Here is a 19924-nt window from a genome sequence, read left to right as displayed (position 1 = left end):
GAGGTCAGTGTTCAAGACTTCATTCATTCTTTTCTCTCATTGATTTCTACATTCGCCAGGGTAAACAACAATCCAACCTCAAGAACAATTCCAGAGCCCAAGCCAACAGTGCCTTGGAGGCAATGTCAACCAACATTCCTTGATTGCTAACACTTGTCCTTCAGGATCAAACTCAAGTGTCCTTTCCATTGAAACTTTCCTCTAATCCTTCTTTCCCTGTGGTAGAGTCAAATCATTCCCACCATCAACCTCTCTTTACTCTTCCATTAGAGGCTTTGCCTCTTTCTTTCCCCTATATTTAACTCTTTGATTTTCCTCTTTTTCTCTTACTAAATTTTGAGCATCTTGATGTCAGAGAACATCTTGATATTGCATTCATCTTTGATCTTTGGATACCCGGTACCTAGTGCAGTGCCTGACCTATTCAGCAAAGTCGGTCATGTTTGCTGAATAAATAAATGTGGTGGGTGGTTCTACAATCAATTTGCCAAGGCTGTGCACTGAGAAGCACCTTAAATGGAAAGGTCAGTTTAATTATAACCAGAATAAAAGAGGCCTGACTTTAAGGAGTCAAGAATGAAAAGCTAAGATTTGTATGCAAATAATTATCATCCTAGGCAGGATGGAATATGGTATAGAGAAAGCATAGTGGCTTATGAGATTTGGGTTCCAGGGCCAGCTCAGGTTCTGAGGAACAGTAGGATCTTTTGTTTGTCTATTCAGCTCTTCATTGATTGCCTTCTGTAAACCATATATACCCGTCCCTTTCCTCACTTAAGAACTTTAATTTGTTCCTGAAAACCCTTCCTTCCACTAAATGAAAAACTGTTAAATACCAAAATAGTTCCATTAATATTAAAGGGAAAAATTATGATGTCTTCCACTTCTATCTAAGGTACCAAATAATTTTCACAGATATAAAAACATACAATTGAACAATGAAAAGAAGTATTTGTAAGTAATAAAGGAAATAAATAGAGGACGTGAATTTGAGGTGCCTATAAGTTATCCAAGTGGAGAAGTCAAGTAAAATGTTGAGTAGGCTCATATGGAGCACAGAGGGAATCACACAGAGCCTGTTATGAAAAAGAGAAGCCTGGGAGGCATCTTCATGTACGCAAGCAAAGATAAATTTGGCTCTCTGATTTTGGAAGAGGAAGAGCCCATAGCTCACTGAGCATATTATGGAGAATTCATGGAGGAAATGGTGGCATTTGGGCTGCATTTCAAAAGGAATTCCACCAGTGACGATAATGGAGGAAGGACAGAGGTAGATTTTGAAGGAAGACAAAAAGATACCTTAGGAGAATGCTGCAGTGATGCATGTGAAGGATGATGATGATGGAAGGGACAGTGGTGCTGAAAGCTGGGTTGGGAAGGAAAGTGCATCTTCCATACGCTTTGTATAGGTAGTCGAAAATAACATGGTAGTTGACTGGACTGGGAGGAAGAGGAAGGAGTCAAAGGAAATTGAAGCTTTGATCCCACAAATGAAGAAGTGTGTTAAGAGCTGCTTTGGGCTTTTCTCTGTTCATGGAGGGGAGGGCAGAAGAGTTGGGGAAGTTGATGAGTATAAAATGCCAACAAGATACCCAAATAGAAATGCCCATTTCTGCCACTCTAGAAAGAGGACTAGAAATACAGAATAGGGCTTCTGCTGCCTAAGTTTATTCCTAATGGTGATAGGAAAAGACATGGTTAGGACAAGGGAGAGAAGTAAAAGAATAGGGCTTCCCCAGGCTAGTGCCGGGGGTGGGGTGGGGGGCAGGGGCAGTCACTCAGATCCACGGACCACAATGCGCATCTCAAGGTGGACCCCTGTGGCCCTCCATTCCCTGGACCTCATTCTCCTAGTGCCTATTAGGGGCTCAGTAAATGAATGAATTCCCCTGAAAGGCGACTCTCTCTTATGCAGCTGCCGCTGTCACCCAGAGTCCTCTCTCCTCAGCTGTGGTTTCTGCTGTTGTCCCCCCTGTAGATTCCAGGGTTGCCCTCTGCCCGTCTAACATCGCTGCCCCTCACAGTGGCTGTGGATTCTCTCTGAGCTGCTTCCCTCAGCATGGGTGGGGGTGAGGACACGTATAATTTAGACCCTAATTCTCTCCTGTCTTTCATTGTTGGCTATTTGTTCTACTCCTGTAGGCACTGGGCATACGGGGGTCAGGTGGAGGGGCCTCCATAAATTATGTTGGAAGAGAGACAGGCCTAAAGTCATGTTAGGTGCACTGGGCACCTTGGTCTCACCTCAGGGACACTAAAAAGAGGCACATACATTAAGTGTGTATGTTTGGGTGGGGAGACTTATGCTTGGTAACCCCACACATTTCTGTTGTTTACATAAAGATGAAAAAGAAAATGCTTTAGCAGGAAACTTCCCCCCAGTATGTCAAAAAACACCAGGGTGAATGAAGCAATTCTAAAAAATGTTTTACTTCAGGGAGATGGTTTGGGCAGTAAGATATCGCAGGCCCTGCCTTGGCCATTGGTTAGCTCCCAGCAGACATAGTTTGGTATAATGTAGTATCTGTCACAGTCTGACTTGATCTGTCCCCAGGAAAGTGACTGGATTGTCACATCACACTCTGCAAGTTAAAATTACTCATGTTTCTTGGTTCTGACTCAGGGCCAATGAACCTTCCTTTCCAGCAATGTCAAGATGTGAGTTTGAGGTATCACTCAGCCTTCTCACGAATTCCCATTTCAGGCTTCTCAGGGGGCAAAAGGAAGGCTTCATGCGAGTTGCTGTTTAGGTTGCAGTCCCTAAGCATGTCCCTCTTTTCACCTCATTTTTCTTCCTTTTTGGACTGCAGTGCAACTGATCTACCCTGATCCTTATCAGGCAGCCTATCTCCAATTTTAGTCCTGCAAAATAAATTGCCTCACTCTCCAATAGCATCTGTGCATTAAAATCAAAGGTGCAAAAAGTGTATCTTCCCCAATTTTTGCCTTTGAGGCTTCTGGGACCTGTGTTCTTTGGACAATTTTTCCTCATCTTACATGACCATGTTGCATTGTGGTAAGTCCAGCTTTCTGTTTTTCCTCAGGCTACACCTCCCCTGCTCTCTCTCCCATGGTTAGAGATTAATTCCCAGTTCTGTGGGAAAGAAAAACACCATCTTTCCCGGCTCACCACTCTGTTGGGAGCAGAATGGGGCTGGATCCTCTCCCCAAGTAAGAAGAAAAGGAGGAGTCATATTATTCTGCTCAGGCTGCCATACAAAGTACCACAGGTTGGGGGCCTTAAACAAGAGAAAGTTATTGTCTCACAGTTCTGAAGGCTAGATGTCCAAGATCAAGGTATTGGCAGGGTTGTTTCCTTCTGAGGGTCTTGAAGGAAGGATCTGTTCCAGGCCTCTCTCCTTAGTGTATAGATGGTCATCTTCTCCCTGGGACTCTTCACATTGTCTTTTCTCTCCCTGTGTCTTTACACCCAATTTCCTCTTCTTATAAGGACGCCAGTCAAATTGGATTAGGGCCCACCCAGATGACCTCCCTTGAACTTCATTACTCCTATAAACACCCTCACTCCAAATATTGTCACATTCCGAGGTACTAGGGTTTAGGACTTCAACGTATGAAATTGGGCTGTGGGGGAACACCATTCAGCCCATCACAGATCCCCGCTTGACCATGGAGGCTGGATCTGGGGTCAGGCTGAGCCCCGGGTGTGCAACTGAAGTATGGGCTGCTGGTCCCCAGTGGTCTCTCAGACTGGCTCACCTGTCTGACAGTTGCCTTCCAATGTGGACAAGCTCAGGACATTTGTGCCTCTTTCAACTTGACAAGGTGGAATATGTCACAAATCTGTGGATAATTACTGCTACTTTACAGCCACTGTACGAGGCATTGAAAGAAGAGGGAGAAAGCCCATCGAAGGATGTTTTGTTACACCTCTTATGGGCTCCTCTTCTTCCTTCTTGTTTGCTCCTTGGCTCACACTGCAGATGGGGTGACAGTATGGAGTGTGCGTCTTTCGCCTGAGTTCAAATATCCTTTAACAAAGCCTTCCTTATTGATCCCTACCTACTCCCACAGCCCTGGCAAAATAAAGGACTTCCTCCTGTGGATTCTTGCCTTTTTTTACTTGAATATTAACCATATTACTATGATTATTTGTGTATGTGCGCACTCCAGCTTGTCAGCCCATAGATGAGAGTCTCTTAGTCCATTCATGATTCTGTGACAAAAATTCCATAGACTGGATTGGATGACTACAGAGATTTATTTCTAACAGTTCTGTTCTGGAAATTGGCAAATTCAAGATCAAGGTGCCAGCAGATTCAGTGTCTCGTGAGGACCCGCTTCTTGGTTCGTAGATGGCCTTCTTGTCACTGTGTCCTCACATGCAAAAGAGGCAAGGGAGCTCTCTGGGGTCTCTTTTATAAGGGCATTAATTCTAGTCATGAGGGCTCCACCTTCATGAGCTAATCACCTTCCAAAGGCCCCACCTCTAAATACCATCACACTGGAGATTAAGTTTCAACATAGGAATTAGGGGAGATAGAAACATTCGGTCTACAGCACTCTTTGCATATTTATCCAATGCTTTTAAGGTTAAGTGACTAAGTAAAAGAGTGAACAAATGTCCATATATCAGAGAAGTTGATTTACTAGCAATGTCTGAACTAGTACTGTGCTGTACTAGTAATGATAGTACTGAAATGATAGAGAGGCTGATTAGCATGTGTCAGTTCAGTCCCCCAAGAAGCAGACACCAAGACGGAGATTTAGACACATAACAGATTACTCTTGTTATTGGAGAAACTGTCTGTGGGAGAAAACAGGTTCGAGGGTGAGCAGAAAATGCAGGGAGAGCTTTCAAACCTAACTTTGGTCTGACCCCTGTGAGGGAGATGGGGTGGGAGAGTCTCAGGGAGCAGCCTAATTCCCAGAAAGATTGAGCCAGGCTCAACTTCTGGGGAGTCCTTGAGCTAAAGTTGCTGCCAGAGGAGTCCCAGGTCTCTCAAGAATGAGCCTATACCGGTATCCCTACCATGCTCCATCAATGGCTTGGAGCACCTGTGAGAAGTGTGGCCTTGGGGCAATCATGGTGCCAACAGGATTTAGAGCTCACCAGCTAGGACCATTTATTGTATATACTTTTTATTTTCTATATATGATGTTTTGACATCTTGAAAAACCTTTTCTGGCTGGAGTCTGTTCCTCCAGGGGCTAGCCAATTCTAAGAGATAGTAAAGAACTAGGCATTCCCCTCCATCTTGTCTTTGGCCACTTGACTGGAAGCTAGCTCTTCCCCTGGGACCCTTCGTGGCATGCAGTGACTCCCTTTCTAGGACCTGTGAATATAATGAACTTTGTTTTCTTGTGCCTCTTCTGTGTCCTGTCTGGGAGCCACACCTGACTGCCCATCACATGAGAGAACACAGGACAGTCCATTAGTCAATCACTGTCGCTGCTGCAGTAGGTCTGAGAGGCACCGTTTCATGGCAGCCACAATATAGAATAATAAGTAGCATGTATATCGGCATTGTGTTCTGCCTTCTGCGCTTGATCCCACTGCTGCTCACAACTACACTATGAGGTAACCTCAGTTGACAGAGGAGAAGGTAGAGGCATTAGAGTTCACATCTTCCCTCCAGCGCTTTCTCCACAGAGCTGGCCAGAACCCAACTGGTATCCATGAGTCACTCAACTCGATGCCAGGAACAAATGGGGGACCCTAAATACCCTGCAGCCAGTTTCAGGATCCCCCACAGCAGCAGCCCCACGGTCCTGGTGGGCTCTCAACCTTCAGCGGCTCGGCCTAGGCCTGAGGGTGAGCGCATATGCCCTTCTGTGTCTGGTGCCATTTGCGCTTTCCCGGGGAATGTGCCTTCTGAGGTCCACCGACAGAGTGTGCGCCGCTGCCTGGGCTAACAGGATTTAGCTTTATGTGACAGGAAGACTAATAACGGCCCTGAGCCTTGTGCTGCTGGCGACAGAGTGTGGATGCTCTTTGTTAAGCTCCTGGGTTCTGGAAGGAAGCAGCTATGCTCTTGTTTAATTCCATATGAGCAGCTTTTTTATTTTTACAAATAGTTCTCTTGCTGTTAGGGAGTGAGTGAGCAACATAAATCATCATCATATCTTTGGCAGCCAGGATTTCTTGGGCATGGTCCTCATTAAAGTCTTTAGTTGCAGGGTTCCTGGAGACCTTCCTTTGATACCTAAAAACATCAAACTGAAAAAGCCATGGTGAGGAGGAGGAGAAGGAGAAGGAAACGGGGGTGAGGGGAGGATGGGGTGAAGCTCATGAGGACCCCAGAATTACTGGTGGGAAATGGCAAAGCCAAACTAGAATGATTATTATTCATGGCTACAAAAAAAAAAAAGGCATGAGCACGAGCAGCAGAAGCAATAAAACTTCCCTGCTGAACAGGACCCAATATGCCCATACAAAGAAGAGAGACAGCTACACAGGCGGGAAGGGTGGCTTCTCCGAGGTGATTCATGAAAAAAGGAAAGTTCTCTGAGCCTTTTCCTCCCCAGACCTCAGCCCAGCAGGATGTGGCAATCAATGAACTAACCTTTTCCTAAGGCCTTGTCTCCCTGCTGGGCAAGAATCCAATCCCTGGGCAAAGGTCACTGAGAATACCATCCTGCTGTTGGCAGTGGCTGTTCATTCACAAAATGAGCTCCTTTGTGGTAAAAGGAGGGAGAGCAGACCCGGGGTTTGTGTGCATTTAGAGCTGGTGGAGGAGAGCTGCCAACACGCCAGGTCAGTGGGAACCCAGCAGCACAAGCATCTCAGTTTACACGATTGATGTGGCCCTGCAGAACCATGTACGTGGAATTCCTATAAATCAAGTCGCATTTTAAACGCGCTAGGGGAGCTGGCCGTTAAAAGGAACCCTGCAGTGAGTCTTTGGGAAAGGTGAAAAATCACTGCTGAATGGATCGATTTTGCCATGAAGTAACAAAGTGCTTACCATGTGCCAGGCCTAGTGCTAGGTGCTATAAGCATTTCTCAAAATGGGGGTGGGGGCATCCCCTGAGTCTGAGAAAAACCTTTGGGAGGGTGGTTATTGGTTTTGGTTAAACCAGGGTGAGTATAGAAGAAGGGAGACTAGAGATTGCAGCTGGAGCCATATCCTGTCACTGCCAAAGGACATCCACCAGGCAGTCTCCCTCTGAGTGACCAGGCAATATTTCTCATTCACGAAGACAAGCAATGCTCAGTGTCTTCTTAAAGCCTGAAACAGGAGGCTATGGCCAGGGGCTCAAGGAAAAGACCAGGGTCTCCTATCAGAAAATATAACCAGAGTCAAGTTTCCCAATCAATATCTACCCGTAGTAGAGGCAATAATCATCTCTTTCCAGGAAACTTAATGTCAAGCTTATTCATCCTAGGATTTTGTATATAGTTTGGTGTTATACAGGTTTACATACAACTTCAGTCAAATCATGTCTCCAAGACATATATGTAAGTTCTAGACTCTAACATTTGGGCAATTTATTGCACTTGCAAACAGAACCTAAAATAATCGAGGCTGTGGATAAAAAACAAAAAACAAAACCACATTCCACATTTGCACAAATGCAGATTTAACTTGGAGGTTAAAAGAGCACAAACTCAGGTGTTAGGTAGCTTGCACTGGAATACTAGTTTTACCATGTTGTTATATGATCTTGGGAAAGTAATTTATCAGCTCTATGTTTTGGTTTGTTTCTCTGTAAAATGGGGATAAATAATAGAATCTACCTCATACGGACTTCCCTGGTGGCACAGTGGCTAAGAATCTGCCTGCCAATGCAGGGGACACAGGTTCGAGCCCTGGTCCAGGAAGATGCCACATGCCGCGGAGCAACTAAGCCTGCGAGCCACAACTACTGAGCCCACGTGCCACAACTACTGAGCCCACGTGCCACAACTACTGAAGCCCGCGTGCCTAGAGCCCATGCTCCTCAACAAGAGAAGCCACTGCAATGAAAAGCCCACCTGCCGCAATGAAAAGCCCGCCTGCCGCAATGAAAAGCCCACCTGCCGCAATGAAAAGCCCACCTGCCACAATGAAAAGCCCACTTGCCGCAATGAAAAGCCCACCTGCCACAATGAAAAGCCCACTTGCCGCAATGAAAAGCCCGCCTGCCGCAACGAAGAGTAGCCCCTGCTCGCTGCAACTAGAGAAAGCCCGCACGCAGCAATGAAGACCCAACGCAGCCAAAAATAATTAAATAAAATAAATAAATTTATTAAAAAAGAAAAGAATCTACCTCATAGGATATCAAAAGTGACTTTACATGTAAAGGCTTGGAAGAATACCCTATATATAGTACATGCTCAATAAAGTTAGTTATTATGATGTTGGAGTTCATTTAAAAAAGAAAACCCTGGACATATATTGCATGGTTTAAGAGGTTCAACTGCTTGGTAGTAGCTGGTTATCAATTGGATGGGGCATCATAAAGAAGGGACAATACATGCTCTAAAGTCTTACCGCTATTAGAAGCACATTGTGTGCCTCCAAAGGGAAAGGGAAAGGAACTCTGAGCAAGCCAGGTATGACCTTTGCAGACATTATTCTGAGAAGTATCCTTGGCATTTAGAATGGAAAAGGGATCTTGTAAAGGGGGTCATTGGGTCTAATCTCTTAATTTCTAATGAGGAAACGTAAAAAACTCAGATGAAGCATGAGGATATATACATCTTGTTGTTTTTTTAAAAATAAAAGACAAAAATTTGAGTCTCTGACCTTCCAATCTAGGATGCATACTTCCCAGTGTCAGTTTGAAACCTCTTAGAGAGCTTCCCAGATATAATCTACCAGCTCCTAGACTCACAAAGGGCAGGTAGAAACCAAAGAAAGAGGCAGACCACTCCAGATTGGTATGTGGCAGGTTTAATAAGAAAAGGAACTTCCTTATGAGGCTTGTCTCATGTGGCTGCAAAATGAGTAGATTTCTGCATCCGCCCACCATAATCTTAAAAGTTTATATAGAGGCCTTAACTGGGTTCAGTCACGTATACCATCCAGATGGTCTCAACACCACATTTCTATGTCAAGGCTGTATCCTTGGGGCAGCTTCTGGGAACAGGGAAGGTAAAAAGTACATATATTCCAAGGACAGATGAGGGGGCGGGGAGCCTCCAGTTGCCCACGTCCAGCTTGTGGGTCAATCAGTGGTCATGTTTTCTCTATGTCCTCCACCAATACCCAGTAAGAAAGGAATATTCTCCACAGCTAGAATGAGATACAATGTACTTCATTAAACAAAGAAGATGGTTATCACCTTTCTTGTGGTAAGTAGCATGGGGGAGGTGGGAAGAGAATCATAATATACCTTATCCAAGTAGAAAAAAAGGTAGATAGTCAACAAAGAGGTTTAGTGATAGAGTTCTTGTTTTTAGGGGGTAAAAGGTCGTTTCAAAGTTCTAAGGAGACGATTGGCAGTTACCATGTCCTCATCTGACAAAAGCTGTAAAGAGTACAGTGAGAAGTGTAGGTGCTGCTGACACGGTGTTGGAATCTCCCATGTCTAGAGGAAGCTTGTCACTGGACAAATCTAGATAACACTCATGGCACTGCCACATGGGGATGGCAATCAGCATGGATAAGAAATCCTCTGTGGGACATGCCTGCTACAACACACCAGTTCTGCCCGTGTGAACCATTACAGAAGTGGGATTGTTACAACTCAGCTTGAGCCTCTTACCATGAGCAGGGAAGATTTAGTGGCAATAAATCCACATTGGCCAAGCAGTTGTGGATTTACCACAAGCAAAAAGAATTCTTTTTACCTATAGTAGCTCTGTAGGCTACACATGCTCCCCAGATGACATCTCCTTAAATGTTTTTTATTAAAACGGAATGTACTGAGATAATGTCTCTTGGAAACCTCTCAGGCAGAGCACAGATCCCAGGGAATTCCCGGAGACCTCCCCTTCCATCTGGGTAGAATCCACGCTGCCTTGAGGAATCTCCCTTCCTCTCAGGTCTTCTAAAGCATGTCTTCCCCAGCTCTGAAGCAGGAACTTGAATTCATTCATAACCAATGACAAGGTCATCTCTGTCCCGGGGCTCCCCCAGCATTTCTCCCGGAGCATGCCCTCCCTTAATGTCTTCCCCAACCAATGGCCTGGGAGAACCACTGGCAAAGGACCCCAGCTACATTTAGCCATGTTTGAAAGTGAAAGCCACAGCATTCAAGGTACACACTGACTTGAACAATAAGCAAAAAGCTGTCTCAAATCAAAACAGAAAAAAATAAGGCTTGGGCAACCTGGTTAAAGAGTAAGCTGAAATCAGAGTCCAGATGACAACATCAAGAACTGGACAGACGAAAGGACCATGCAATTCAAAACTATAAGGGATAAAACTTCAAAGACAGCTAAAAATGTCACAGAAGGCAAGCAAGAAAGCAGTGAGCCTCCCCTCGGGGGGTCGTTAGGAGATGGCCAGCATAACAGTCGAGACAGAGAGATGGCAAACCACGTTGAGTTCCCTCCCTCTGCAGAATGATCCATGTAGGGAAGCTTAAAAGGTGGAGAAGTACAGCTACATATCAGAAAGATGCACTGTGTCAGTGGGAAGGAGTTTGGCAGTGAAATGAGGCTTTGAAATTCTTTGGGTTGATATTCAAAGAATGAAAGTCAAAGGCCAAGCCGCAGGGAGATGTCAGTCCTGACCTCGGTGTTGGCCGGATACAGGAGGGCAAAACTTGCCACAGTGCCCAGAGGGACCCTAACCTTCTGCAGAAGCATGGACATCCATGGATTGAATTCAAGGCTCTAAATGCCCAGAAAACCAGACCGAGTCCTGCACTGGAAGGTATATGGCTGTTCTCTGGATTCTTGCCTTTATCTTCACTCTGCCTTCAGGAAAGGCAATGAGCCCACTGGCTAGGTGACCAGGGACTCAGTGCCTGCTTGGAGAAGAAATTCTAAGAAGGGGTTAGGGTGTCAAATGGGGTGGACTCAATACAAGGAAGAAATACAAGTGAGGTCTAGAAATATCACTGGACTGCAAACTTTTGAAAAATAAGGGTGATGTCATCCTCGTGTTTTATGCCCCTGCTGTGCTGGGCTTACAGTCCATACTCTGTGGGGAGCTACTGAATTGAATGCAGTAGTAGGAAACATTGTGCATGGGTCTTAGAGATAGTCCCTATAAGGCTAGAATTTCTTGGCTTAGGCAAGCTTGTTTGTATCTCTGAGCCTCAACTTTCTCATCTTCAAAGTAGTAATAATGCCCACTGCACAGAGCTGCGATGAGGATGATATAGAAAGACTTTTCTTTATAGGGCTGCTACATTGCCTGGCACACAGAAAGCTCAGCAAAAGGTAGCCTTCATCATCTTTACCTTCATCATTGTCATCCCCTCCTAGATCCCACTCAAGTCTGTCATGGATACGTTTGTAGGCAGTGCCAGGTATTTTTCTCCACCTATCCCTTATGTAATAACAGCGATCATCATCAAGCCCCCACCCCATCACCCCTGCTGAGTTCTAGAAAGGATTTCCTCTTCTCCCAGGTTGCTGATGTCTGAAATTTCCAAGCCTTGTCCCTGCTCTTGCCTTGCCTTCTCTCTCCACTGTGGACTGTGCAGCTGCCTGGGAGTCCTGCCCCTTCAGCCCACACCCACTAGGGGGCAGGATAGGCCGCAAAGGGGAAGGGAGAGAGGAAAAGTGCTGGGAAGGGTAACCCCTAACACCAGTCCAAGTCCCTCGTCCGGAGTCTCCCAAGCCTCTGTGCTGGCTTCTCTCCCCTTCGCTCCCACATGCCCATCCACTCCATTGAGGAAAGGCCCAGAAGACAAGCAGGTCTGGGTTTTCTCTTCCCCAGCCCTGCATGCCACTGCAAGATTTCACGCCTCCAGAAACCACTATTATCCCCCAGATAGTTTTTCTCCTTCCAGAGGGAATCTAAGTGAAAAAAAAAAAGTGAATGGGGTTGAGGAGGAAGCCTTCTTAAGCCTTGTCTGCTTCCTGTTTTTGTTAGAGGTACAAACCCTTACAACAGCTCATCAGTGAGTAGAATTGGCCTCGTCAGGGAGGAAAGAGTGAGAGAAAATATGACGCGGGCTTCTGTTTCTCTTCATGGCAGAGTGGGGTGAGCGATGTCAAGGATACCTGTCTGGAGCAACAGGTGGGGACAAAACGAAGAGCAGCAGGAGGTTCATTCCTTGTGATCTTGAGGAGAAAGGAAAGCAGAAGACAAGGGCTGAGCAGAGTGTTCACTTCGGTAAAATCCTCACCCCTCCCCACCACTGTCTTGGTCCCACTGGAGTTCCGCCAACCGAAGCCCTTAGATTCACCGCTTGTGGCCTCTGAACTGACAGTCCCCAGTCTCACTGTCCAGAGAGATGCATCAAGAAAGGAGAGAGAGGAAGCTGCCCACCTCACTGCCTGGGCCAAGGTTGGGAGGCCATAAGGGCAAAACATATGCTCCTATTGCCCAGTTTGAACTCAAGAAGACATTTGCCAAGGAGATATTGGGAGTCATGGTAATTAGGCTCAATGGTCAGGATCCCCTGACCCTAGAAACCCAAGCATGCTTGAAACAGCGTGTACTCTTGAAAACAAAGAAAGCCCAGAAATCTGTGAGATACCATATTTTCTATCTGTTGATTATAGTAACAATCACATGGAGAATAGGGCCAATCTACCAAGTTTTGGGAAAACAAAGACTGGAAGGAAGAATGCCTTTTATAAAAGAACCTAGCACAGCCGCAATTATGCTTCTAGGAATCTGTACTAAGCAAATAATCAGAAATGCCCAAAGGTTGCTATAAAAGAAGACTAACAGAGCATGATTTGCAGAGGAGAAAACCTGGATGCAAACTAAAAATTTATCAGTGAGGGGCATGATCAAGCAAGTCTTGGTAAATCCAAACAGTGGGATATTAATCAGTACGTGGAAAAATGTTTAATAGCACGAAGAAATGCTCAGAAAGTATTGATAAAGTATACAAAGCTATGAAATTAGCATGATCCCAATTATGTAAATATATACACATAAAGACTGGAAATAAATACATAAAAATGTTAATAGTGATTATCTCTAGGGTATGAGATCTATTTTTTCATCTTTATATTCTTTTGCATTTTAAAACTTTCCTATGATTAGCACATTTATTTTTTCCAATTATAAATGTGTTTTAATCTTTAATAAAATAAATGATTAGAAGATAAAGATTTCTCAAAAGAGAGAAAAAAGTCTCCTTATTCATGACCAGACAGGGCTTGATCGCTTGTTTCCCTCAACCACTAACCTGCCAAGAAAACAGGGGCAAGTCATTTAACCCCCTCTGTAAAAAATAAACAGCTTTGGCTTTATATTTTTTGTACCTTAATTATTTTTAAGGTCTGTATTTGAATTCTGCTACCATGAAGAAAACTCATGATTTCCCCCACAGAGGGAGGGTTAGCACCCAGGTCATTTCTAAACACCCTTCATCCCACCCATTCCTAGATGGAAAACCCCACAGCCATGCCACTGAGCAGATCGCTGTAGCATCTCTGTCCTTCGCCATGTGTTGCCCTTAGAGAAGATGGAAGGAACTCTCCATCTTCACCTGCCCTCTGTGGATCTGCATCCATTTTCAGATTCTGAACCTCACAAGGCTGAAATCCAGAAACTGGACCTTGACAAATAATCAAGATCAGGCAACTCAGGAGAGCCCATGTAGACATCTCCTGGGACCCCTCCACATCTCCTCTGCTGAGGGTCTGCCTTTCTTCCATCCTCCCAACTCCCTTACATGGTCAGAACTATGGTTCCCATTTTACCAATGAGGAAACTGAGGCTCAAAGATTTTTAAGGTCACCCAGCTAGAAATTACAGAGCTCTCTTTAATCACAGGTCTGTCAGATGCCAAGGACTGGAGGTTTACCCAAGGCCTCAGCCCAGCTCTCTCTGACAGGAAGGCGAAACCTGCTACCCTGTGGATTATGGGAGGATTTTGCCATGGGACAAAAAACAAGGAAGAAACCGGAGATCCAAAGATCCCCAGCTTGACTACTTCTTTAATTTGCTCTCATACTCTATTTCTTTATCAGTTATCAAATTAGGCTGAATCAATTATAATAATTTTCAAATAGCCCCACACTGAGCTAAACACTTATTTAATTTTCACAACCATACTAGGTAGTAGGTATTATCATCGTGTCCATTTTGCAGATGAGGAAAATGTATACAGTAGTCTTTTGCAAAATGCATAGGGGTGCAATGATGGTAAAGAACGCCCTGGGAGGGTTTGTCCTCCAGGGTGGGAGGCGACGTGTGTACTGAGAATGTCAGAGAGAGAGAGAGCCCTATGTACGTGCAGGTGCTAAACAAGCCGGGGATAGACCTGAGACCTGGCCCAGCTCCAGGCTCTTCTCACCATGGACTCAGCAGGAGGGTTGCCAAAGGCCAAATCCAATTCAGTAAACACAGACTTCTGGTAAGCAAGTGCTCTTGCTTTCGTTCAGTGTCAGCCGGAGGTTGCATTTGCCTTGAGTACTAAAACGTTTTGCAGAGAGGCCAAGTGCAGAAATCTGTGCCTGAGATTTTCTCCTTTTACAAGAAGAATGACCATGTGGAGCGCTCAGCCAAGGTCAACCTGGAATTGGAAGGCTGAGCCCAGGCTCAGCAGACCCAGAGCCAAGGTGGAAAGCTCCAGGCGCTGGGAGGGCAGGGACGGGGCGGCTAGAGTAAAGGGCCAAGTGTGGGAATGTTTATTGAAAAGAACGTGCTGGGGAGAACCCAGCCCTCACACCTCGGGGATCTTGGGAACTGGCCGTCTGCAGTGGAGAGCCCTGCCAGATGAGTTCAGCCATTTCCACTTCATAAAGTTCGTGGTACAAAAATGAATGGCAAACCCAGCCACGAATGTGATTTCTGAAAGGAGATTATTGAAAAGATGGTTCCACTTTTTCAAATTTCTCTTCTGGTGGTCAGGAGCAGGGAAGCAGGGAGAAAAGTTCCAGGACACTTGCAAACATCCCCGTCCCATTCCAGAAACCACTATCCCCTCACTGCAGGACAAGGGGGCGCCACATCTTCCAAGGTTTCTCAAGAGAAGGAGAGGGCTAAAGCCTGGGCCAAAATGAACCCAAGAGTCTGGATCTGATTGCCAGAAGAGAGTGGGAGAATGGCAGGCGTGACCCTGAAATTACATGACCCCAGATTTCCCTCTGAATGACGGCACTCCAAGGCATACATGAGACAGGCAGCTCAAGGAAGAGACACACTGATTACCTATCTAATTTGCTGTCACTATCTTCATGATATCACATATGTCACTGTGGTTTTCTGGATTACTCTTGACTCTGAATACCCGAATCTATTTTCCCTGATGAGTTGGTCTGAATTTTTTTCTTGGCACTTGTTTCATTTTCTCACTTCCTGTCGGCCTCACTTCTTAGATTGTTGCTGGTGTTTTTGTTGTCTCCCAAACTCCCAAATGTACAGGAGCTTTTTCTAGACTGCAGAGTCTTCTGGTCTTTCTCTCTCTTGATCACTCAAATGATATCAAATTGTCTGGCATTGCTGCTTCTGGATATATATAGCCCAGCCTTTCCCCCCTTGATCTTTTTCACTGTGTTCAGGGCTAGGGCAACGTGAAGTCATCACAATTGTTCTTTCAAGCTTAAGGAATTTGATAAATGAAGTTGTGTGGGGTCCTGGCAGGCAATATGCTTAAACAAACTACAATGACCATCTGTGGACCAGTCTCCTTATCCCTTTATTATAGGCACATACTCAAGTTCAGATTGCTTTGTTAAACTTTTTTTGTGTCTCACTCTTTTTATATTTCAGCTTTATACAATTATTCCCAAATCATCCAAACTGACAGTGAGGGAGAGCAATTTGAAAGGACGGCTCAACTTAATTCTTTTGAAGATTTCCACCATAGCTGTATTTTTCTAATTTCCTGGCATCTACTCTATTCTCCTGGACTTTCCAGAAACAATTGTAAGAGGATGAATAAATATAGTAACCGATTCCATCAATACTCTTGAACCATCCTTTGGATTTTCTATTTTTTAACATTTTAGATTTTAAAAATTCATACAGCATCTATCAATATTTCCAAAAGAAAGACACATAGTGCATGCTCTCAAAGATCTCATGATCTAATTAAGAACAAAGAACAGGTACAGATTCATATGTTGTTTCTAAATATACAGGCTAATGTCTGGAGGAAAAAAAGAATTTAGTAAATTCATTAATTATCCTTATGTTTATAATTACAGAATTGATTTTTTCCACTTTATCAGCTTGGGAAACAAAATAAAGTCATATATTTAAATTTTTTTCAAATAAAATGTCCTGTCTTGCTATGTAGAGAGCACCTTTTTTTTTCCTCCTCGAGATCCTTTTCCCTCTTGTGATAAATATAAGAACTGAGGGTTGGTTCTGATCCTAATTGCTCCAGTGAAATTTGGTTTAATCAGCAGAGGAGACTATTTGGGCTCTAGAGCTGCTGAAGGTATCTTACTGCCTCATGGCATAACTGGTTGCCAGCGGAGTTTGCTGCAGTGAATGACTAAGACGTGCATTGTCATCCCTGTGGAACTACAGCTGAAGTGTGCTCCTTTGAAGTGGCACTTCTGCCACTACCCACAAAAGCTTTGTGGGCTCAAGTGCTGCTTTTATAAGCCAAAGCATTTTTCCCTCTGCCAGGGAAAGCCAGAACTGCTCTTTGTTTTGACTGGAATTTCACTGAATTAACAAGTTAATCTGGGGAGAATTAACATCTTTTAATATTGAATCTTCCCATTGAAGAATATAATATGACTCTCAATTTATTTCAGGTTTCTAGTATGTCCTTTAGTAAAGTATTATAAGTTTCTTCATGTAGGTCTTACCCATTTATTGTTAGATTTGTTCCTATGTACTTTGCAATTTTTGTTGCTTTTGTGAATAGGGTCTTTCTTTCCTTCACATTTTCTAATCGAGCATCACTATACACCAGATCATTTATATTTGACTACCTTGCTGGACTATTTTGTTACTTCTAATGGTTTTTCACTTGAGCTTCTCAGATATTCTAGATAGTGTTCTCTTTATTTCCAATCTTTAGACATTTCTTTTTCTTATCTTATTGCAATTGCTAGGACCTTCACCACTATGTTGCGTACTTGCAGCGATAGCTGGCATCATTGCCTTACCTTTGCATTTAGGGGTCTGCTTTAGTATTTCACCAGCAAACGTACTATTTGTTGTAGTTTTATAGTAGAAATTCTATACGGGGTTTTTAAAAAGAGAGAAAGAGATTTTCTATCCTAAGTTTGTTAAGATTTCTTACCAGGAAAGGTGTTGAGTTTTATTAAATACAAAATCTCATGAAACACACAGTTTTCATAATAATTGTTGATAATTCAGAATAAAGCTTATCTTACCACAGCTTTTATGCTTTTACAACCTTTCCAAATCAATCAGTATTGAAGCAAAATATAAATTAATGTCCTTCTTGGGGAAAGTGGTCCTTTTTATTTTTTGTCCTGGTGGGATACCATTTTTAATAGAGCTGTTAGCAGAGCATAATGTATAATGTGAATAATTGTTCTATATGAAGTCCAAGATAACAGAAAAATATTATTTTTTAAATAGTTTAGGTCTTCCCTGGTGGCGCAGTGGTTGAGAGTCCGCCTGCCGATGCAGGGGACACGGGTTCGTGCCCCGCTCCGGGAAGATCCCACATGCCGTGGAGCAGCTGGGCCCATGAGCCATGGCCTCTGAGCCTGTGCGTCTGGAACCTGTGCTCCGCAATGGGAGAGGCCACAACAGTGAGAGGCCCACGTACCGAAAAAAAAAAAAAAAAAAAAAAGTTTAAATTGTGAGTACTAAAATCCAAATTATAGGTGTCATTTCATGTTCTGATGAAGAGAAAACAATCTCAAATCCTACATTTATAAATCTAATCAGTTTCTTCATTCTGAGTCTTAAAATACTTCCTCCTTTCACAGTATATCTTGTCTCTCTCAAACTCCTAGCTCCCCCGTCCCAAAAAAGGACCAGCTAGAAAGAAAATTATAGTTCTCCTTCATACCTTAGAATCATACTTCACTTAAAACAAACAACTGGTAAAAATCCAGACCCAACAGGGATGGAACACTCAACAGCTTTGCCTTTCATGTGGAGAAGAGGGAAATAGGCTGTTACAGAATAGGGACCAATATTAGCCAACGTCTGGAAATGTCAAAATTATTAATATGAAATACTAAACTCATGTGGAATCAGTGCTCTAATGGTGTAACTCCTGAATGCTCTCTGTACCATACTGCACACCAGGTTAAGAAAACAGTCCCTCAAGTGTTTCACAATAGTGCCCTCTTCACAGCTGACCCCATGTGCTTTCCAAAGTCCTTAATTCTGCCACTTTCAGCATCCTTGTCTCTAAGGATTTATGATGTGTTGCCAATATTATTACTTTCCCTGCTTCCGTCCCTTCCACCCTAAGTATTTTAAGCATTGTGAGTAACACATTTCCACATAAGGGTGCTGAAAAGTCAAGAAGCAGAATTTTTCAGCGAGAGGAGCTATAGGTAAAGGGGCTCCCCCTTTGCATTCTAAGCTGGCAGGCAGGAGGCTCTGTAAACCATTGAGAAAGATGGAAGAGAGGAAACAAGTATATCCCAAGGGAAGATAAGGATGCTTAAGGGAGGAAATTGGCTCTCGTTTCCCAATATGGTGAGCACCAGACCTGCTCTGGGAGCAAGAGAGCTCCTCTACCTTTGCAAGGCACACTTGATTCCCTTAGAAAGAACTGAATGCCCACACCTCTAGGCCTGTGGGATACTTGGTACTATGAAAGTTTTACTCACAGACATCATCACTGTGAGAACCTGTACGTTGAAGACCAGCCAGTCCTTCTAGTCTCCCATCATTTTGTAAGAAGTGAAACATTGACATTATGACATGGCTTTTCTTGACAAATTCCCTCTGACTCTACTAGAATAGGACTGCTTTTGTCACTCTTGTTTCTCTCTGAATATATATATATATATATATATATATATATATATATGAGTGCCTATATGTATATATATTTCTCTCTCTCTACACACACACACACACACACACACACACACACACACACTGGGCCTTTTGTACCCTCTCTGTATTAAATAAACACTTCTTGGCTGACTGACTTGTTGATAATGCAAAGCAAAATTAGATCAAATAATGACTTCTGGGTAATACTCTGCACTCACCTGTTAGATAATTTTAGCCAGAAACCATCCCAATCCCTGCATCAGACTGTGGCCTTTGTAATGGATACTATGCTGCCCTACCTGGACTACCACCCATCCCCTTTAGGACCAAGCCTCTCGATCCCCCAGCTGCCAGGAGTGTTGGCTACTGAGAGCTCATAGCTGAGTCTCTCTCCAGGACTTGCATTCATCTAAAGGGAGCTGCCTCACCCAAGGTTACAGTGCATCTCTGAGGCCAGCGCATATCTAATGCCTGGTCAATGGGGTGGATACAAAGGTCTGGCTCCCTTGCCTCCACGGGACAAGTCTGAGGGGCCAGGCCAGCTCCAGGTCTCCCCATGGAACCCCCGGAGGTCTCTGTTGCAAGATGCATTGCAATTCAACGTCTTCCTTTGCCCTATTCTGCTTCTCTTACTTCCTCACAGGTATTGGTCCCTGCACATAAATCTCCATTCCAGAATCTGTGTCCCAAGGAACTAAATATAAGCCCCTCCTCTTCCTGTTGTTTGGTTTCTAATTTTTTATCTGCTTTTTGCTTCTTTATATAAACAGATATCTCTATAATATGTGTATATATTGTGTGTGTTTGTATTGTAAGGGCATATAGGTCCTCTTAACATTTAGTCTATATCTAGTCCAATCAGGACCCTATTCCAATGACAAAAGTCTGATCTGAGATGGCTTAAGCTAAATGGGTTCTGTTGGCTCACAGAATGGGAAAGTTTAAGAAGTCATCTGAATCTAGGAACAGCTTGATCAAGGGTTCAAATGATGTCACCA

Source organism: Hyperoodon ampullatus (genome assembly GCF_949752795.1).
Source record: "Hyperoodon ampullatus genome assembly, chromosome: 11".
In the NCBI taxonomy this organism is placed as follows: Eukaryota; Metazoa; Chordata; class Mammalia; order Artiodactyla; family Ziphiidae; genus Hyperoodon; species Hyperoodon ampullatus.
Note: the sequence above shows the minus strand (reverse complement) of the source record.